General features: G+C 39.9%; 1 long non-coding RNA gene across 3 annotated transcripts; it reads right to left on the bottom strand.

Moving 5' to 3' along the window:
* Positions 1 to 14,731: 14,731 nt before the first annotated feature.
* Positions 14,732 to 22,772, bottom strand: LOC120099100 (uncharacterized). Of its 3 annotated transcripts, XR_010058907.1 has the most exons (5): positions 17,794 to 22,772; positions 17,457 to 17,631; positions 17,248 to 17,342; positions 15,430 to 15,563; positions 14,732 to 15,217 (listed from the first exon to the last, which is right to left on the bottom strand). It is a non-coding gene; the product is annotated as an uncharacterized LOC120099100 (long non-coding RNA). The 3 variants fall into 3 exon arrangements; XR_005497910.2 differs by lacking the exon at positions 15,430 to 15,563; XR_005497908.2 differs by lacking the exon at positions 15,430 to 15,563 and having other exon boundaries at positions 17,457 to 22,772.

Below are 22,772 nucleotides of genomic sequence, written 5' to 3'. Positions count from 1 at the left end.
GTTGAATCCTCGGGTGGCCCTAAAAGGGATGACAGGTACATTCCCATTCTCTGAGAATATCAGGGTGTCACATAGCTGTGCACCCTAGGTTTGAGACAGATGACTCATGTGGAGCAATGCCCCAAGCCCCTCCTTCACAGGTGAGGACATGACCACAGGTCTTGTAGGGTCAAGACAGATCAGTCACAGAAACAGGACCATATCCCTGAATATGTAGATGAGGTCTTCCCAAGTTCTCAGGACAAACCAATAGGAAGTACCTGCTGTCAGACACTGACCCATCCAAAACACTGTATTTAAGGGTCCTGTTCAAAATTAAAGGTGTGCAGGAATTATTCCATTGTCTGAGAGCTTCTGTCATAAGAACTGTAAGGCTGCTGCTTGTGAAGAGATCAGCTCTCCCAAAATCGAAATCGCTGCCAGAAGCTCCCCTGCACCCCTCACTGGCTAGTCAGTCTCCTGCTGGCTTAGCCTGGCCCAAGCAACCAAAGCTGCAGCACCTAGCTGGGCGAGAGATCTCTATGGGAGAGCACCCCAGCGCTGGGAACCCTACAATATGTTATTTTTATCACTGGGGTATGGCAGCTCACTCCATTAACCCCAGCACTTGGTAGGTAGAGGTTCTCTGAACTTGAAGCCAGCCTTGTTTACATAGCCAAGGGTAGTCAGGACTACTCAGACAAACCTGGTTTCAAAAACCAACAACAAAGAAACAAAGATTGGGTAATTTTGTCATCCATTTATTGACAAAGATGCAAAACTTCTGTTATTCCCATGGGAAATTTAAGATTTATCATAACTTCACATCTTTCAGATAAATATTTTCTTTTCAGCAAAAGAAAACAAAATACCATCTTGAATTGTAAAGATATATTATCTAGTCTTTTGGAAAGTCTACTCCTATGCTGTGTACCTTTGTATCTTCAAAACCGAATATGAAAGTTGTATATTTCAGTGTTCATCCAATCTCATATAAGCACAATGAACATTTTCTTCAGGCTTGGCTATTTTATAATTTCATGGTTATCTGGCCATATAATAACTATATTGCTTGATGGACATATTTCTGTTAGAAAACTGCCCTTACAACTTGCTTAGCTATTTGGCTTTGAATAATATGCCACGATTTCTATGTTCTATTTGGTTGTCCAGTAGAAGTATAGATTATTTCTACCTACTCTATTCTGTTAATTATCCTCTGTGCCTACAGGTATGGAAATATACTGCAGAATTTTATTTATGATTAAATATGTATACATTAATGTTTTCATTTTAAAATTAAGCATTGTAAATATAGAGAATATTCCTTAATTCTTGTTCATATCTCAACTTTAAGTCAACAGAAAGAATAAACAATAAGTTTAATGATCACAGCAAGACCACTGAACATAAGTTATGACTTATTCAACAACAGAGAATTCATTTCTAGGAGAAACCCTAGAAGTGTGGAGAATGTGGTAAAGTTAGTTCTCTCTCAACACTTTCTATACACAAGAGACTTCATACTGGAGACAAATTCTACAAATATAAAGAGTGTCATATGACTTTACTAGTTGCTTATCAGTTTTTATACACCAGAAAAATCATTCTGATGAAAAAAAACTACAAGTGTGAAGAATGTGGCAAATCATTTTACTATCCTTCATTGCTGAAGCAACTAGACTTCTATGAAATCTAGAAGATCCTGGGCAGATGTCATACAGACCCTAAGAGAACACAAATTACAGCCCAGGCTACTATAGCCAGCAAAACTCTCAATTACCATAGATGGAGAAACCAAGATAGTCCATGACAAAACCAAATTTATACAATAGCTTCACACAAATCCAGCCCTACAAAGGTTAATAGATGGAAAACTCCAACACAAGGAGGGAAACTACAACCTAGAAAAAGCAAGAAAGTAATCTTTCAACTAACCCAAAAGAAGATAGCCACACAAACATAATTCCACCTCTAACAACAAAAGTAATAGGAAACAATTATTTGTCACTAATATCTCTCAGTATCAATGAACTCAATTCCCCAGTAAAAAGACATAGAATAACAGACAGAATATATAAACAGGACCCAGCATTTTGTTATATACAGGAAGCACTCCTCAGTGACAAAGACAGACACTGCCTCAGAGTAAAAGGCTAGGAAAAAATTTTCCAAGCAAATGGTCTCAGGAAACAAGTTAGAGTAACCATTCTAATATAAAATAAAAGGGACTTTCAACCAAAAGTTATCAAAAATGATAAGGTAGGACACTTCTTATTCGACAAAGGAAAAATCCACCAAGATGAACTCTCAGTTCTGAATGTCTATGCTGCAAATGCAAGGGCACCCACATTCATAAAGAAACTTTACTACAGCTCAAAGCATACATTGCACCATACACAATAATAGTAAGAGACTTTAATATACCACAGTCATCAAGGGACAGATAATGGAAACAGAAACTAAAGAGAGACACGGTAAAACTAACAGAAGTTATGAACCAAATGGATTTAACATATATCTACAGAATATTTCATCCTAAAACAAAAGAATATACCTTATTCTCAGCACCTCATGATACCTTCTCCAAAATTAACCATAGAACCAGTCTCACAACAGGCCTCAAAAGATACAAGAAGATAGAAATAGTCCCACGCATCTTATCAGATCACCATGGACTAAGGCCGGTCTTCAGTAACAATCAAAACCGCAGAAAACCCACATATACATGGAAGATGAACAATGCTCTAATCAATGATAACTTGGTCAAAGAAGAAATAAAGAAAGTAAAAACTCTTTAAGAATTTAATGAAAATGAAGATACATCATACTCAAACTTATGGAACACATTGAAAACACTGCTAAGAGGAAAACTCATAGCTCTGGGTGCCTCCAAAACGAAACTGGAGAGAGCATACACTAGCAGCATGACAGCACACCTACAAGCTCTAGAACAAAAAGAAGCAAATACACCTATGAGGAGTAGACAGCAGGAAATAATCAAACTCAGGGCAGAAATCCACCAAGTACAAACAAACAAACAATACAAAAAATAATACAAAAAATCAACAAAACAGGAACTGGTTTTTTGAGAAAATCAACAAGATAAATAAACATTTAGCCAGACTAACCAGAGGGCACAGAGAGAATAACAAAAGTAACAAAATCAGAAATGAAAAGGGAGCCATAACAACAGAATCTGAGGAAATTCAAAAAATCATCAGATGCTACTACAAAAGCCTATACTTAAGAAAACTGGAAAATCTGAATTAAATGGACAATTTTCTAGAAAGATACCAGGTACCAACATTAAATGAGGATCAGATAAACCATCTAAACAGTCCCACAACGTTTAAAGAAATAGAAGCAGTCACTAAGAGTTTCTCAACCCAAAAAAGCCCAGGACCAGATCCAATACTGTCCAAACAATTCCACAAAATAGAAACAAAAGGAACACTATCCAAATCCTACTGTGATGCCACAATTACACTTATACCTAAACCACAAAGAAAAACAATTTCAGACCAATTTCGCTTATGAATATAAATGCAAAAATACTCCATAAGATTCTCAGAAACCAAATTCAAGAATGCATCAAAAGGATCATCCATCATGATCAAGTAGACTTCATCCCTGGGATGTAAGGATAGTTCAATATATGGAAATCCATCAATGTAATCCATATATAAACTCAAAGAAAAAAAACCCCACGATCATCTCATTAGATACTGAGAAAGCATTTGACAAATTCAACAGCCTTTCATGATAAAAGTCCTGGAAAGATCAGGAATTCAAGACCCATACCTAAACATAGTGAAAACAATATACAGCAAACCAGTAGCCAACACCAAACTAAGTGGAGAAAAACTTGAAGCAATCCCACTAAAATCAGGGACTAGACAAGGCAGCCCATTCCCTCCCTACCTATTCAATATAGTACTTGAAGTCCTAGCCAGAGCAACTAAACAACAAAAGGAGGTCAAAGGGATACAAATTGGAAAAGAAGTCAAAATATCACTATTTGCAGGTGATATAATAGTATATTTCAGTGACCACAAAAATTCCACTAGAGAACTCTTAAACCTGATAAACAACTTCAGCAAAGTGGCTGGATATAACCTTAACTCAAACAAATTAGTAGCCTTCCTCTACTCAAAGGATAAACAGGCTGAGAAAGAAGTTAGGGTAATGACAACCTTTACAATAGTCACAAATAACATAAAATACCTCTCTGTGACCCTAGCCAAGCAAGTGAAAGATCTGTATGACAAGAACTCTAAGTCTCTGAAGAAAGAAATTGAAGATTTCAGAAGATGAAAAGAGCTCCGATGCTCATGGATTGTCAGGATTAATATAGTAAAAGTGGCCATCTTGTCTAAAGCAATCTACAGATTCACTGCAAACCCTATCAAATTTCCAAGGCAATTCTTCACAGAGTTAGAAAGAGCAATTTCAAAATTCTTTGGAATAACAAAAAACCCAGGATATTCTCAACAATTATAGAACCTCTGGGTGAATCACCATCCCTGACCTCCAACTGTATTACAGAGCAATAGTGATAAAAACTGTATGGTATTGGTACAGAGAGAGCAGGTAGCTCAGTGTAATAGAACTGAAGGCCCTGAAATGAACTCACACAACTCTGGTCACTTGATCTTTGACAAAGGAGCTAAAACCATCCAGTGGAAAAGGCAGCATTTTCAAAAAATGGTGATAGTTCAACTGCCAGTCAGCATGTAGAAGAATGCAAATTGATCCATTCTTATTGCCCTGTACAAAGATCAAGTCCAAGTGGATCAAGGACCTCCACATAAAACCAGATACACTCAAACTAATAGAAGAGAAAGTGGACGAGAACCTTGAACACATGGGTACTGGGGAAATTTTTCTGAACAGAACACCAAATGGCTTAGGTTCTAAGATCAAGAATTGACAGATTGGACCTCATAAAATTGCAAAGCTTCTATAAGGCAAAGGACACTGCCATTGGGACAAACGGTAAGCAACAGATTGGGAAACGACCTTTCCCAATCCTCTAATAGAGAGATAATATCCAAAATATACAAAGAACTCAAGAAGTTAGACTCCAGAGAGCCAAATAACCCGATTAAAAATGGGGTACATTGTTATGGTTTGCCCTGGAGTTATCTGTATTTTGATGCTAATTCCACTACCCAAAGGACAGCTGCCTAGTCATGTACTCAGGACTCAGGTGACTTCACCAGACTCTTCTCCCCATTGAATCTGTAAAATACAGGTAAGGGGCAGGTACAGGATAGAAGGAGGCCTGTCATTGGATGAGAAGGAAGGATGGGTGGGAGAGAACTTTAAGGAAGAGGAAGAGACTGGAAGGGAAATGAGAAGAGACAGGAGGGAGAGGGAGAGAAGCCATGGAAGTACAATGGAGGCTGACATTAAGATTCCCCTCTGTGTATTTACAGGTTGTTATTAATGTTTTCTTTTTTTTTTCTTTCTTTCTTTTTTTTTTTTGCCTTGGACATGGTGTTTATTCACAGAAGTAAACCAACACCGACTAAGACACCGACTGTATACTATTTTCTTCTTTTCTACATCCTCATATTTTTTCTCCATCTTTAATAAATTGGGTATTTCTTATTTACATTTCAATTGTTATTACCTTTCCCAGATTCCAGGCAAACATCCCCTAACCACTCCCTATGTATTTGCTATATTCTGGCTGTGTCTTTCAGGAAAGATCTACATTTGGGTCCTGTCAGCTTGCACTTCTTTGCTTCATCCATCTTATCTAATTTGGTGGCATGTATGTATGGGCCAAATGTGGGGCAGGCTCTGAATGGCCATTCCTTCAGCCTCTGTTCTAAACTTTGCCTCCCTATTATGTCCCAAGGGTATTCTTGTTCCCCTTTTAAAGAAGGAGTGAAGCATCTGCATTTTGGTTATCCCTCTTCAGTTTCATGTGTTCTGTGCATCTAGGGTAATTCGAGCATTTGGGCTAATATCCACTTATCAGTGAATGCATACCATGTGTGTTTTTCTGCGATTGGATTGCCTCACTCGGTATGATATTTTCCAGTTCCATGCATTTGCCAATGAATTTCATAAAGTCATTGTTTTTGATAGCGGAATAGTATTCCATTGTGTAGATGTACCACATTTTCTGTATCCATTTCTCTGTTGAAGGGCATCTGGGTTCTTTCCAGCTTCTGGCTATTATAAATAAGGCTGCTATGAACATAGTGGAGTATGTGTCTTTGTCATATGTTGGGGCATCTTTTGGGTATATGCCCAAGAGAGGTATAGCTGGGTCCTCAGGTAGTTCAATTACCAATTTTCTGAGGAACCTCCAGATTGATTTCCAGAATGGTTGTACCAGTCTGCAATCCCACCAACAATGGAGGAGTGTTCCTCTTTCTCCACATCCTCGCCAGCATTAGCTGTCACCTGAGTTTTTGATCTTAGCCATTCTCACTGGTGTGAGGTGAAATCTCAAGGTTGTTTTGATTTGCATTTCCCTTATGACTAAAGATGTTGAACATTTCTTTACGTTTTTCACAGCCATTTGGCATTCCTCAGCTGTGAATTCTTTGTTTAGCTCTGAACTCCATTTTTAATAGGGTTATTTGTCTCCCTGCAGTCTAACTTCTTGAGTTCTTTGTATATTTTGGATATAAGGCCTCTATCTGTTGTAGGATTGGTAAAGATCTTTTCCCAATCTGTTGGTTGCAGTTTTGTCCTAACCACAGTGTCCTTTGCCTTTCAGAAGCTTTGCAGTTTTATGAGATCCCATTTGTCGATTCTTGATCTTAGAGCATAAGCCATTGGTGTTTTGTTCAGGAAATTTTTTCCAGTGCCCATGTGTTCGAGATGCTTCCCTACTCTTTCTTCTGTAAGTTTGAGTGTATCTGGTTTGATGTGGAGGTCCTTGATCCACTTTGACTTAAGGTTTGCACATGGTGATAAGAATGGATCTATTTTCATTCTTCTACATGCTAAACTCCAGCTGAACTAGCACCATTTGTTGAAAATGCTATCTTTCTTCCATTGGATGCTTTAAGCTCCTTTGTCAAAGATCAAGTGACTATAGGTGTGTGGGTTCATTTCTGGGTCTTCAATTCTGTTCCACTGATCTATCTGCCTGTCTCTGTAACAATACCATACAGTTTTTAACACTATTCCTCTGTAATACTGCTTGAAGTCAGGGATGGTGATTCCCCAAGAAGTTCATTTATTGTTGAGTATACTTTTGGCTATCCTGGGTTTTTTGCTATTCCACATGAATTCACAAATTCCTCTATCCCTATAAATAATCGAGTAAGAATTTTGATGGGGATTGCATTGAATCTGTAGATCGCTTTTGGTAAAATGGCTGTTTTTTACAATATTAATCCTGCCAATCCATGAGCATGAGATCTTCTTCAATTTCTTTCTTCAGAGGCTTGAAATTCTTATCTTACGTATGGGCCTTGAATTCCTGTTCTTTTCAGGGTGTTGAATATTGTCAAATGTTTTCTCAGCATCTAATGAAAAGATCATGTAGTTTTTAACTTTCAGTTTGTTTATATAGTGATTACGTTGATGGTTTTCCATATATTAAACCATCCCTGCATCCCTGGGATGAAGCCTACTTGATCATGATGGATGATTGTTTTGATGTGCTCTTGGATTTGGTTTGCAAGAATTTTATTGAGTATTTTTGCCTCAATATTCATAAGGGAAATTGGCCTCAAGTTCTCTTTCTTTGTTGGGTCTTTGTGTGGTTTAGGTATAAGAGTAATTGTGGCTTCATAGAAGGAATTCGTTAGCACTCCATCTGTTTCAATTTTGTGGAATAGTTTGGATAGTATTGGTATGAGGTCTTCTATGGAAGTCTGATAGAATTCTGCACTAAACCTGACCTGACCTGGGTTCTTTTTGGTTGGGAGACTTTTAATGACTGCTTCTATTTCTTTAGGAGTTATGGGGTTATTTAAATGGTTTATCTGGTCCTGATTTAACTTTGGTACCTGGTATCTGTCTAGGAAATTGTCCATTTCCTCCAGATTTTCAAGTTTTGTTGAATATAGGCTTTTGTAGTAGGATCTGATGATTTTTTTAATTTCCTCTAATTCTGTAGTTACGTCTCCCTTTTCATTTCTGATTTTGTTAATTTGGACACACTCTCTGTGTCCTCTCGTTAGTCTGGCTAAGGGTTTATCTATCTCGGTGATTTTCTCAAAGAACCAACTTTTGGTTCTGTTGATTCTTTGTATGGACCGTTTTGTTTCTACTTGGTTGATTTCAGCTTTCAGTTTAATTATTTCTTGCCTTTTGCTCCTCCTGGGTGTGTTTGCTTCTTTTTGTTCTAGAGCTTTTAGGTGTGCTGTCAAGCTGCTGATATATGCTCTCTCCTGTTTCTTTCTGCAGGCACTCAGAGCTATGTGTTTTCCTCTTAGCACAGCTTTCATTGTGTCCCATAAGTTTGGGTATGTTGTACCTTCATTTTCATTAAATTCTAAGAAGTCTTTAATTTCTTTTTTTATTTCTCCCTTGACCAAGTTATCATTGAGTAGAGCATTGTTCAACTTCCATTTACATGTGGGCGTTCTTCCCTTATTGTTGTTGAAGACCAGCTTTAGCCTGTGGTGGTCTGATAGGACACATGGGATTATTTCTATCTTTCTGTATCTATTGAGGCCTGTTTTATGACCAATTATATGGTCAATGTTTGAGAAAGTACCATGCGGTGGTGAGAAGAAGGTATATCCTTTAGTTTTAGGATAGAATGTTCTATAAACATCTGTTAAGTCCATTTGGTTCATGACTTCTCTTAGTCTGTTTATGTCTCTGTCTAATTTTGTTTCCATGATCTGTCCATTGATGAGAGTGGACATCTCCAACTATTATTGTGTGAGGTGCAATATGTGCTTTGAGCTTTAGTAAGGTTTCTTTTATGTATGTAGGTGCCCTTGTATTTGGAGCATATATATTTAGGATTGAGAGTTCATCTTGGTGGATTTTTCCTTTGATGAATATGATCTGTCCTTCCTTATCTTTTTTGATGACTTTTAGTTGAAAATCTATTTTATTCAATATTAGAATGGCTACTCCAGCTTGCTTTGCTTCTTCAGACCATTTGCTTGGAAAGTTACTTTCCAGGCTTTTACTCTGAGGTAGTGTCTGTCTTTGTCTCTGAGGTGTGTTACTGTAGGCTGCAGAATGCTGGGTCCTCATTGCGTATCCAGTTTGTTAATCTGTGTCTATTTATTGGGTAAATTATGTCCATTGATGTTGAGAGATATTAAGGAATAGTGATTGTTGCTTCCTGTTATATTCATATTTGGATGTGAGATTATGTTTGTGTGCTTGTCTTCTCTTTGTTTTGTTGCCAAGACATTCAGTTTCTTGCTTTTTCTAGAGTGTAGCTTGCCTCCTTATGTTGGTCTTTACCATTTATTATCCTTTGTAGCACTGGATTTGTAGAAAGAATTGTGTAAATTTGGTTTTGTCATGGAATATCTTGGTTTCTCCATCTATGTTAATTGAGAGTTTTACTGGATACAGTAACCTTGGCTGGCATTTGTCTTCTCTTAGGGTCTGTATGACATATGTCCAGGATCTTCTGGCTTTCATAGTCTCTGGTGAGAAGTCTGGTATGATTCTTATAGGTCTGCCTTTATATGTCACTTGACTTTTTTTCCCTTACTGCTTTTAATATTCTTTCTTTGTTTTGTGCATTTTGTGTTTTGAGTATTATGTGAAGGGAGGAGTTTCTTTTCTGGTCCAATCTATTTGGAGTTTTGTAGGCTTCTTGTATGTTTATGGGCATCTCTTTCTTTAGGTTAGGGAAGTTTTCTTCTATTATATTTACTGGTCCTTTGAGCTGGGAGTCTTCAGTCTCTTCTATACCTATTATCCTTAGGTTTGATCTTCTCATTGTGTCCTGGATTTCCTGTATGTTTTGGGGTAGCTTTTTCCATTTTACCTCATCTTTAACAGTTGTGTTGATAATTTCTATGGAATCTTCTGCTCCTGAGATTCTCTCTTCTATCTCTTGTATTCTGTTTTTGATGCTTGTATCTACGGCTCCTTGTCTCTTCCTTTGGTTTTCTATATCCAAGGTTGCCTCCCTTTGTTCTTTCTTTATTGCTTCTATTTCCATTTTTAATTCCTTTACCTGTTTGATTATGTTTTCCTGTAATTCTTTCAGGGATTTTTGTGATTCCTCTCTGTAGGCTTCTACTTGTTTATTTATGATTTCCTGCATTTCTCTAAGGGGATTCTTTATGTCTTTCTTGAAGTCTAGCTCTTGCTTTTCTGGTGTCTTTGGTTATTCAGTGTTTGCTTTGGTGGGAGAATTGGGCTCCGATGAAGCCTTGTAGTCTTGGTTTCCGTTGCTTGGGTCCCGGCGCTTGCCTTTCACCATCAGGTTGTTTCTGGTGTTACCTTGTTCTGCTATTCCTGATATTGGCTCGACCATCGTATAGGCCTGTGTGTCAGGAGTGCTGTAGACCTGTTTCCTGTTTTCTTTCAGCCTGTTATGGGAACAGAGTATTCTGCTTTCAGGTGTATAGTCTTTCCTGTCTACTGGTCTTCAGCTGTTCCTGTGGGCATGTGTCCTGAGTCCACCAGGCAGGTCACTTGGAGAATGAAAGTTGGTCTTACCTCTGCTCTTGGGCCTGAAGTTGCTTCTCCGGGGCTGTGATTCAGCTCTCCATGAGGCCAGCAACCAGAAGGGCCTGCTCCACCTTTTCTCGGGTCCCTTTGCACAGGGGACCCAGATGGTGCTAGGTGTTTTCCTCTAGAGTCAGAAATGTGAGCAGAGTGTAGTCTCTTCTGGCTTCCCAGGCGTGTCTGCCCCTCTGAATATTTAGCTCTCCCTCCCATGGGATTTGGGTGCAGGGAGCTGTTTAACTGGGTTCCTTCTGATCTGGAAGCAGTCTGGACAGCAGGGGACCTGCAGCTTGAGTGCCCCTATCTTCCTGTTCCCAGAGGCCCTATATAGTTTCCTTTTGGGCTAGGGATATTGGCAAGGGTGGGCAGTACTGGAAGTGTCTCCTGCCCTCCAGTCTCAGGAGTGCCCACCTGTCTGGGCAATGAACTCTCCCACTGGGTTTGGGATCGGGGAGCTGTGGGCCATGATCAGGGAGGCTCGAGCTCCAGCTAGAAACCAGAAGTGTCTGGTTCCAGAGTAATTTTGCCTTTGTGTGTTCTGAGTCAACCAGGCAGGTCACTTGGAGCAGAAAAGTTGGTCTTACCTCTGGTCTTAGGCCTGAAGTTGCTCCTCGGGTGCTGCATTTCAGCTCTCCGTGAGGCCAGCAACCAGAAGGGCCTGCCAAGCCTTTTCTCTGGTCTCTGTGCACAGGAGCCCCAGATAGCTTTAGATGCTTTCCTTTAGCGTCAGAAATGTGGGCAGTGTGTAGTCTCCTCTGGCTTCCCTGGCGTGTCTGCCCCTCTGAATATTTAGCTCTCCCTCCCACAGGATTTGGGTGCGGGGAGCTGTTTAACTGGGTCCCTTCTGATCCGGGAGCAGTCTGGACACCAGGGGACCTGCAGCTTGAGTGCCGTTATTAATGTTCTTAAGGGATGGATGGTACTGGGCTTGGTATGTTTAAGTGGGCAATTATATCTTATCAATTGGGTCAAAGATTATTGTGTTGTGCGTTTTTTTATGTGACGGTTTGAGTATAGGAAAGTGTGTGGTGGCTGGCGACACTCGGCCACCGTGGAGTTGGGATGTGTTTCTGCCAAGATATCTAGCAAATATTTTGGAGCACTGCAGTTCTGGACCTAGTGGGATAAAAGACCAACATATTTTTTTATTTTTTATCTTTTTACAAGAACAGTAACAAAGAATTCTCAAATGAGGACTTAAGAATAGTCATAAAGCACCTAAAAAATGTTCAACATCTTTAGTCATCAGGGAAATGCAAATCAAAACAACCTTGAGATTCCACCTCACACCAGTCAGAATAGCTAAGATTAAAAAAAAAAAAAACTCAGGTGACAACAGATGCTGGCAAGGATGTGGAGAAAGAGAACACTCCTCCATTTTTGGTGGGATTGCAGACTGGTACAAGCACTCTGGAAATCAGTCTTGCATTTCCTCACAAAATTGGAACCAGCTATACCATTCCTGGGCATATACCCAAAAGATGCTCCAACATATAACAAGGACACTATAGCTCCACTATGTTCTTAGCAGCCTTCTTTATAGTAGCCAGAAGATGGAAAGAACCCAAATATCCTTCAACAGAGGAACAGATGCAGAAAATGTGGTACATTTACACAATGGAGTACTACTCAACTATTAAAAACAATGACTTCATGAAATTCTTTGGCAAATAGATGGAATTAGAAAATATCATCCTAAGTGAGCTAATTCAATCTCAAAAGAACTCACATGGTATTCACTCAGTGATAAGTGGATATTAGCCCAAAATCTTGGAATACCCAAGATACAATTCACAAACCACTTGAAGTTCAGAAGGAAGACCTAAGTGTGGGTGCTTCAGTACTTCTTAGAAGGCTGAACAAAAATACTCACAGGAGGAAATATGGAGACAAAGTTTGGAGGAAAGACTGAAGGAAAGTCCATCCAGAGACTGCCACACACAGGGATCCTTCCTATATACAGTCACCTAACCCAGGCACTATTGCAGATGCCTAGAAGTGCATGCTGACAGGAGCCTGATATAGTTGTCTTCTGAGAGGCTCTGCCAGAGCATGACAAATACAAGCCAACCATTGAACTGAGAACAGGGTCCCCATGGGAGGAGTTAGAGAAAGGACTAAAGGAGTGGGGTTTGCAAGCCCATAGGAAGGTCTTCCTAGATTGTTGGTTCCAAGATTTCATAGGAACATTCAGAGGTGAGCCAAAAAGGGTAAGGAACTGATTCACATTTGAGATATCCTGATTAGGATGGGGGAGATGCTACATGCCAATAATTAAATCAGAATTTTCTTGGTAATTATCTATCACATCTCTTACTGTGACCACAGTTGCCGCCAACCAGGTTCGCTTGGTCTTGTACCAATGTGCTGTGTTTGCTCTTTCTTGATACAGTTCATGGGTTAGCAGGAAACCACAGGGACTGAGGAGGAGAGGGAGGGGAAAAGTACTGTGTCCACATTATTGTTGTTATGCCCAAGTCACAGGAACTCCAAAGACCACCAAGGAGCCAACTCCAATGCAAACACTTAAGGGTCTTTCTTATGAGCTCGAAAGCAAAGACTCTCACAGTAATCATCTCAGTGGGTCAGAATTGCGAGCCTCAACTCTAGCAGTGTAAGGTATTTATTGTGGTTACATCAAGCTTGGGAAATTGATGGACATGAGAAACACTTTTTAAAATTTTTATTGGATATTTTTTATTTACATTTCAAATGTTATTCCCTTTCCCGGTTTCCCATCCATAAGCCTCCTATTCCGCCCCCCCTACTTCTATGAGGGCCTTCCCTCTCTGCAACCACCCTACCCTTCCCCCTCCCTGTCCTGAAATTCTCCTACACTAGGGGGTCCAGCCCTGGCAGGACCAAGGGCTTCTTCCCCCATTAGTCCCCAACAAGGCCATCCTCTGCTTCATATGCAGCTGGAGCCATGTGTCTGTCCATGTGTACTCTTTGGGTAGTGATTTAGTCCCTGGGAGATCTGGTTGGTTGGTATTGTTATTATGGGGTTGCAAGCCCCTTCAACTCCTTCAATCCTTTCTCTAAATCCTCCAATAGGGACACCATTCTCAGTTCAATGGTTTGCTGCTAGCATTTGCCTCTGTGTCATGCTCTGGCTGAGCCTCTCAGGAGACAGCTATATCAGGCTCCTGTCAGCATGCACTTCTTGGATTTATCAATATTGTCTAATTTTGGTAGCTGTATGTATATGGTCTGGATCCCCAGGTGGGGCAGGCTCTGAAACACTTTTCTATCATTCAATTCATGTTTCTTAGAGAAAACACCTTGAGAGAAACGCATACAATCAGCACTTTCCTGACTTATAAACTTTGTGTACTTCTGTTGACCCATTCAATGTGTAATTTTAACCTTTTTCACTAGCCTACTCTTGTAAAAGACATTAAATTTTGGTGACTAGATACTTCTTTGCATTTACTGTGTAAGGACTGATTCTCCTCTTTCTTGTGCTTTAATTTCCTCCTATTTGCAGTGAATGTTCATTCCCTTTAGAAAGTAGTTTGTGTTAGATTCTGCCATGACCTGATAATGCTTTCTTCTGGTCCTCCCTAAATTCTTCCAGTTTACTCCTTTCATATCTAAGCTGAGACTCATCATTTCTTTATTTTCTTTCCGACTGATGCAGGCTGCTGTGGTTTACATCCCTGTGTCTTTTTCTAAAGCTGCGTCGCACATGCCTTCCCGTGTCCCTGTCCCAGAGCTTCAGCTGTTTGCAGATGCTGCTTCCAGTTACCAGGAACAAAACCTCCACTGTCTCTCATGCATACTGCCATCTCCAGCCAGTAAAGCAAACTGCTAGTGTGGGACGCCTTCCTCTTGCACAGGTTTAAGCCCAGTTCCCCTTGGTGGGTTGTTCTCTGCCCTCCCAGGCTTCCTTCATTGTATGTTAGTATGAGGGAAGGAGTTACTTGTCTTTACAGCTCATGCATGAACCTCGCTGTGTTGGACATGTCATATCTGGGAAACTCTGAGGGGATCTGTGCTGGGTGCTGACATTCAGATCCTGCTGATGTATATAATTATGTCAGAGGCCATGAAGAGAAATTACAAAGGATTGGAACAGGAGTCAAACACATTTGCAAGTAATAAAGCAGAGGAACCCAGATTCTCAGGACATTGTCATTTTCTGGTATACAGGTGTCTGTCATAATGTCCTCCATAGTCATTATCAAATGCCATAACATATAGTGCCAATTCTCTCTCTCTCTCTCTCTCTCTCTCTCTCTCTCTCTCTCTCTCTCTCTCTCTTATTCATTTATTATATATAAGTACACTGTAGCTGTCTTCAGATACACCAGAAGAGGGCACCGGATCTCTTTACAGATGGTTGTGAGCCACCATGTGGTTGCTGGGAATTGAACTCATGACCTCTGGAAGAGCAGTCGGGTGCTCTTAACCGCTGAGCCATCTCTCCAGCCCCGTGCCAATTCTCTTTACATCTGAATTCCATGTTCTCTTCTTTCCAGAATCCATGTAAACATAAGTCAGATGGATCAGAGTACAAGTCCCCACTCTTCACTGAATACACTCCATGTATTGATGCTTTAAGACTCAGAACAATATATGGGCTCTTTAAAATCCACAGATTCATCTAGAACAAAGCATGCAATATTTATGTTCAAGTTAAAATTATAATTGCATCATGTCTCCAAAGCAGATTCTATATGTGTTTTCCTATATCCTTTCATGGTGTATTCCACTTTCTGAGTCATAAAGTTGCAAAACCATAAAGTTGGGGAGAGTTAATTATTCAGATACTGTGGCCCATCAACCTTTAAAGCTTGATTAAAGCAAAGTAACTACCTTAAATGACTTTCAAAGGACTTTAGGGGAAATTAATTGGATTCATCCTTTTCTTAAATTAAACACTGAGGAGCTTAAGCCTTTATGTGACCTTCTTAGAGGTGATTCCAACCCACTGTCTTCTTGCTTCTGAACTGAGGAAACAAAAATGCATTAATGAATATGAAACAGGCTATTAGTAGACAACAATTGCAGAGGATAAGACGATGGTCCATGGGGCTTTATGGACTGCCCACTACTATTCATACACCTACATGAGCGTTATGGCAGAATGGTCCCTTGGAGTGGATCCTTCTGCCTGTCACTCTAGAAAAAAATGGCACTTCCTATATTACTCTGGTGATTCATGTGTTTTCCAAAGGGCACAAGTGCTGTAAGGAAATAATGGGTAAAGATGCTTCTAAAATTATAGTGCCTTACAAGAATGAACAACTGACTGAGCTCCTGTTAGATCCAGAAGATTGACAGATTATGCTAATTAACTTTACAGGCCAGAGTTTACACTATTTGCCCAGTCATCCTTTGTTACAACTTTTGAAATCTCTACAGATTATCTTCCCCTTACAGTAGTCTGTTGAGTCTTTGCCCAATGCAGCTTTTGCTTTTACTGATGGAACTGCAAAAGGCAAGGCTGTAACTATCATTAATGGTGAAACTTTTACTCAAGAAACCTTTGAAACTTCTGCACAGAGGACAGAACTAATCACTATAATTTTTGCCTTTACTAAGTTACAAGACTGTCCTTTTCTTCTCTACTCTGATTAACAATATGTAGTTAAAGTTTTCCCAGCCATTGAAACCACTACTCTGGCTCTAAACAAAACTACCATATCTTCACTTTTATTTAAGTTGCAACTTTTTTACACAGTAGAATTTCCCTGAATTTTGTAAGGCATCTTTAGACACACATTAATCTGGGCCCTTACAGAAGGCGATTGGCTAGCTGATTCTGCTACATGCCCTGTTTGCTCAGCTTAGAGCAAGCAGAAACTAGTTATAAAATTCATCATCAAAACTCTTATGGTTCATGTTATCTATTACTTTAACAAGACAGGCTGCCAGACAAGAACAATTTCCCAGAAGCCCACCATTCTCTGCTTATGGGAGTAACTGCAGAATACTCAGGCCTAAGGACATTATGCATGATCCTTCTTTAGGCAAACTTTCTTTTGTCCATGTATGTGTGGAAACCTTCCTACATGCCATATTCATCTCAGCAAGAACAATATTATTAGAAAACAAATTCATGCTCTGTAAGAATATTAATTACTCTCAACTACTGAACAATCTCTTTAGCTTATGTAAACATAGATTTTAAAGGAATTTGGCCAAAAATCACAGTTAATGCAGAATGTTTTTATGGAAGAAACTTAAATGATCAAGATGTTATAAAATGGTAGTATACGTAATAAACTTGAAACTGCCAACATAGTCTAACCAAAGGACGAGGACTGGGCTATGGTAAACTTTCCCTAAGTATGGCTGGTCCCTAATATCATGCCAAACAAGGCTTCCTCTAGAGTCTTCATATTCACTTTGTGCCTGCACCACATTAAGTTACTCCTTCTCCTCCTCTTAAACACTCTCAGTAGGAGGGAAAGGATATTGCAGAACAGTTGAGAATGAAGGCTGCATCCTCACAGATCAGTGCCTCTCATATGAGTCAGCACACTTTCAGGTAGGTTTCCATGTAACAGACATGTATGTACACACTTATTTCACATATTGAAAATCTAGCTATGCTCAGAAATTCTAACCTTGTGGTTACTGGCAATGCCCTCACTGCAGCATTCAGGAGGAGGACAGACCACTACTGACCTCATTCGAAACAGACTTGCGAATCAAGTGTCTAGGTGAATGTACTGCTTGTTGACTCTAGTTCCTCTAGCTGTATCACTGGGTTAATACACTGCCTGGAATAGAAGAATTGAATAGGAACTTAACACAGTCTCGGCTCTGAAACAGATTCCTTGTCAATCAGTATGCATTATGGAAGCATGAAGTCTTCCTTGTGATGGGGTTTGTACCTTTGTCTCAAGCATGAACTGCAGTGGAATAAACCTTCCCAAGAAGAGACGGGCATTCTGAGTGCTCAATCGTTCCAATGTAGGGTTCAATGTCTCTACCACAGTGAGCTCATTTGACAATCCTAAGGACATATTTCTGATGCTTTTGTATTCAAAGAAGAATCATCTCAGTGCTCTGCTTAGAAGTGAGGGAAGTTCCAGACAGATACCAAATGTTTAAATAGTGTCAAACATGAACAATGACATGATCAGTGGAGAGAGAAAATTCGATAAGGAACATCAAAGGGAACAAGGGAAATCCTATAGTGCACAGTGTACCAAGAGTCGGTATACACACCAGTGTGAGCCCAGGAGCTCTGTGTCTCTTCTTGGGAGATGATGACGATGAGAAAAGCCTGTGCTCAGAGAACACCTGGTGGTGACTAGTTTTGAATTCCCATTCTTCTGTCTTAAGCACCTGAAATGCTGCATGTCAGGCAGGGTTATCAAGCATGGTTCAATAAGAAATTCGCAGTCCTAATTAGTTTGCTGCTTCCTTATTTTTAAGTAAAGCAAACCATGGAAGATTTCCCTTGTCGATTTTATAAGTCGATTTGAGCTTTAAAATCGAGTTTTAGCAGAAATAACTAGTAAATGTGATAAACATTACTTGAAAGGCTCGACTCATAGACTAACATCGCGCGCTGATACCACAGCACTTTCAAAAAGCACGAAAGCCCTGTGGTTGCCCATGTGCGTTAGACTCCTTTCATAACAACTTCACTTGCACACAGCAGGTCAGGTCCCCAGGCAGTACACAGAACTCCTCTGGCTTCTTCCTGGAAGTCCTTTGCACTGACTTGTGGGAAATGTAGTCTCAACAATTATGACGTCACCAAAAGGGGCTGTTGGTATCAAACTTCCGGATTCTTCTTAAACCTCGCTTCTCCCCAAAGTTAAGCTTGCTCAGACTGGGTTTGGATCTCTGACATTGAGGTTGGTGCAGGGAGCAGCGCCGTCCTGTAGATCTGACGGGCTGTGCAGTGTGGCGGGTTGGGCGAGGAGGGAGCTGACTTGGGTTTGTTGTGAAACAAGGGAAGCTGCTGACCTGGAGGTGCTGAGCTAGGCTGGGCCACTGCGCCTGAGCGCAGGTTTGACCAGGGAGAATGTTTGAAGCAAGAGGATTGCAAGAGTAGGCTGGGTCTGATGACTGCATGTGCAAGATGCTAAAGGAAGCTCACTCAACTTTGCTGGAGAGCCTGCTCTGCCTAGCTGACCCGTGCTCACTTGACTATAGTCATACTCTCAAGACTTACAGAACTTCCCTAACTTCCTAGTGTCCAAGGACAGAGAGTCGTGTGAGAGCAACTGTTGTGTGGGATGTTGGTTCCTTTTCCTTTGTAATGAATTGTTAGATTTATGGATGCCTCGGGTTGAGTAGGAATTTCTAATATATGCCGCTGTGACCTGAGTCTTAGGTATGTCTCCACAGAATAATCTTGGAATTGGTATGAACCTGTGTTTGCACAATCCAAATAATTGTGGTTTTATACTTAAGATTAAATATCATTAGACAGTAATACCCCAGTAATCCTGAGTATGTGTTTTTTTTTCCCAAAATCTGGACTGCTTTTCTGATAGGATAGGTGACTGGTGTGATGAGAGAAAGAACACTGGGAGGGGCTGGGATGTCTGAAAGGTAAGGGGGAAATGCCTCTGCTAATCTGCGGGCTCTGTTACCACATGATTTATTTCTGTCTATTCACATTATCAGCAGTAGACTCTCTTAAATGTACCCTGTCCCTCAACGTGCATTTCTGGTTCACTGTTGCTCCCTGAATAGTTCTAGAAAGGATTCCTCAAGTTTTTGTACTGTGCTTGAGAGACTTTCAAAAGCCATGGCACACTGGGGATCTTATGATTTATACATAGTAGGTTCCTGTTCATGCAAAATGCACAGCTCTCCTCCTGAAGGGTTAAGAGAACTGTTTAGTCCAGAGCCATTTGGCCATGATCTGAGAACACAGATTTAGTTTAATCCAAATTCCATGCTCCAACGTGGAATCAGTTTCATGGCTTTACAGAACAAATAATTTCATTGACCAAGGAAAGTTTAAAATACATTGGTATGCGTCCGCTAGAGGCATGTACTATGAGACATGGGAGATACCCTATTCACCTAAGATACCATCTGATGAGATTTTAGGTTTTGCACTGATAGAATCTCATGTTCTGCCAAGTTAGATTATGACTGGTTTTAAATCTATTGTCACAAGCCGTGAGGTCCACTACAGAGTGAGGCAAGAACTTATGATCTCTACAGGGTCAAACCAGCCCAAGGTAAGGCAGCTAGCTACCCCTGAACCTGCAAAATTCCAGGCTCTGACCCTCAATGAACTTGCACAAGGGTCATCAGTCTCTGCACACACAGACTCCTTCCAAGAGTTTTTCATTCACTGCCAGACACAGGGTTTTGTTTTTCAGGATTTCTCCTCCACAGACCCTCCCCCTATCTCGGGTGACCTTCCTTATATTGTCACTCTTCAGTCACACAGAGTGTTAGTGAGCCGGAACTTGGCTTACGGCATTCAAGTCTACTCTCGGAAAGCATGGGCTTCAGACCACCTTGTCCTATCTACTGGGATTTCCAATGAGTTTGTAAACATATATAGAATGACTAGACATTTCCTAGTTATGTTACTATATCTTTAGGAAAAATATGAATGAACAGTGTATGAAGTTGGAATCGCATGCTACCTTAGACATCAAAGCACACTCCTTACAGCATAGAGAGGGTACAGCAGCCTGGGCCATTTTATTTTTTAATATGAAGTTGAATTGTTCATTCAAGGTCTGTAAAGAATTATATGGGAGTTTTGATGAGAAGTGCAATGAATCTGTAGATTCCTTTTGATGAGATGGCCATATCCACTGTTAATCCTTACCCATGCTCATGGGAAATCTTTCAAATGATATCTTGTAGGATACTGAGGGGAAATGCCAGTTTGATCTTTTGTATTGTTTAGTTTTTTTCTATGAGATCTTGTCATATGGTTTTTAGGAAAAAAATACAGGCAGGACCTACCAGTCAACCTACCTGCTGCAAAATTAATTGTTGTTTTATTTCTTTTGTGTGTCTGACTTAATAACAGCTTCCTTTAAGCTCTACATTCCTAAACCCAAATATATTATTTTTATTTATATTCTCCTTTTCTGTGATTCTGAGGTCATCTTTATGTGGTTACAAATGAATGTCTTTAGTTTGAATTAATTTTTAAGGATATCATAAAAGGAAAAGAATTAGGAGATTGTGGTACACAGTTTCTCTCTGTTATATTCCTTAATTCACAGCTTAATTTGTGATCTTATTCAGTGATCACAGGATGCAATATGGTCATTTGTGAAAATATAGACAATGTTAGACTTTTGAGCACATTATAAAAAAAGAAAAAGGCAGGGAAGAGGTTGAGAACAACAGATAAGGCTGCTTATTAGTATGCACAGAGATGGTCACTAACACTGGAATCATGGGATGGGGAGGTATGTTGGGAAGAACCTAGTTTAAACCTTTTAGAGACACAGGTGAGGGGCTTGGGAATGAGAAGATGGATGCTGCTCTAGGAGCCCATCAGAGATTTGTAAACAAATTCTTCATGTATTATTCTACTCACTGGCTGCTCACGCTGAGGTCTCTTGGTGCCCTGTCATTTGCATCTCTCTGTACATGCTCAGGATGCTGACCTCAGCCCAGAGGTGCTCATCAGATCTGCATCTTCATTGTATTTGTCATTGTGAGTGTGCATACTGGGTTAAGAAGTACCTTCTCCATTACCACAGCTCTCTAGTGTGAGAAATATGTGTAATGTGCACTGTAATATAATGCAAGGAGGGGACACTAAAGTATTTTTTTTGAATTTCCTATTTTTTATTGTGCTGGCTAGATTATTGTGCACTTTAAACAAACTTTACTTATGTGACTATAGGAAATAACAATTTAGGAAACATCTCCCTAAGATCGGGCTGTGTGTCAGCCTGTATAACATTTTCCTAGTGAAGGACAGAACATGGCACAACCTGATTTGTGAGGTGCTACACCTGGGCTGGTGGCTCTGGGTTCTATAAAGAAGCTAGCTGAGTAAGCCATGTACAGAAAGCCCTTTAATAGAACTCCTTCATTATTTCTAAAGCATCTCCTGCCTGCAGGTTTCTGTCCTGTTTGAGACCCTGTACTGACTTCCTTCAATGATGAACCATGCTATGGAAGTATAAGCCCAATAATCCCTTTCTTCTCAAAGCTAATTTTTGATCAGAGTTTCATGACAAGAATAGAAGCTCTAACTAAGGTATTTATATGTTTGTATTTTGTTACCTTTTATGTCTAAGAGATTGTCCAATTCTCTGTAACTGGAGTTACACACAGTTGTGAGTATCCATGTGACATCTAGGAATCAAACCCATGTCCTTTGGAAAAGTAGTCAGTAATCTTAACTGCTGAGCCATCTCTCCAGCCCCAACACACTGTTTTGTAGTTGACCTTTTTCTCCAGTTTACTGTTCTTAGATGTATTATACTGTAGAAGTTTCTAATATTTTCTGTGATCTACTTCACTTAAAACAACACCAGATGAGAAGTATTTTAGGATTCTTCCTTACTTATATCAGAAGTGTTTACAGCTCTCCTCTCACTTAGGGCCACCTTTATATTTATATGCAGAAGCACATGATGCCTCTTTGTATACATGTTATTATTGATGGTTCTAACTTGCATAATGTGTAAGTTAATTGTGGTTATTTCTATCCCAGTTTAGCTTCCAAATGAATAAGACTCATACTATGATTGAGCTTTTGCTCAATTACTGGGGGATTAATGCCTAATCTATTTTTCTAAAGCTAGACTATTTCCCCTGCTGTTCTTCCCAATTCCTTGCTGACAGTCTTTCCTGAATAAATTCTGCTCTATCAATGTTTGCTGAGGTTTGAGGATCCTTTCACTTGGGCATGTGCTACTGATCTATCATGTCTAATGGAGACCTCATGTCTTCCCATCTTCCCCTTCTCCTTATTTCTCCTTCTCATGATCCTTACTTTGACTCCCAGCCTGGTCACTGAAGCCCTATCAACCTCTATTTTTTCCACATAATTAGCTGTTACCAGTTTTATTTAATCAATAGTTTTAAATTTGAGAGCAAGGTTTACAAAATAAATGAAGGTGTACTTTAGAATTTGCTTGTCTTGTGACAGCAAGATCTTATGGTATTGATATAGCACTTGAACATGTAGAAGCAACAAATCGACCTCCAACAATGTGTGGTGTTTCCTCATTTTTTGTTTTTCAGGA

This window comes from Rattus norvegicus, chromosome 1 (genome assembly GCF_036323735.1).
Source record: "Rattus norvegicus strain BN/NHsdMcwi chromosome 1, GRCr8, whole genome shotgun sequence".
NCBI classification, from domain to species: Eukaryota; Metazoa; Chordata; class Mammalia; order Rodentia; family Muridae; genus Rattus; species Rattus norvegicus.
Note: the sequence above shows the minus strand (reverse complement) of the source record. Positions and strands in the feature narration are given on the sequence as shown.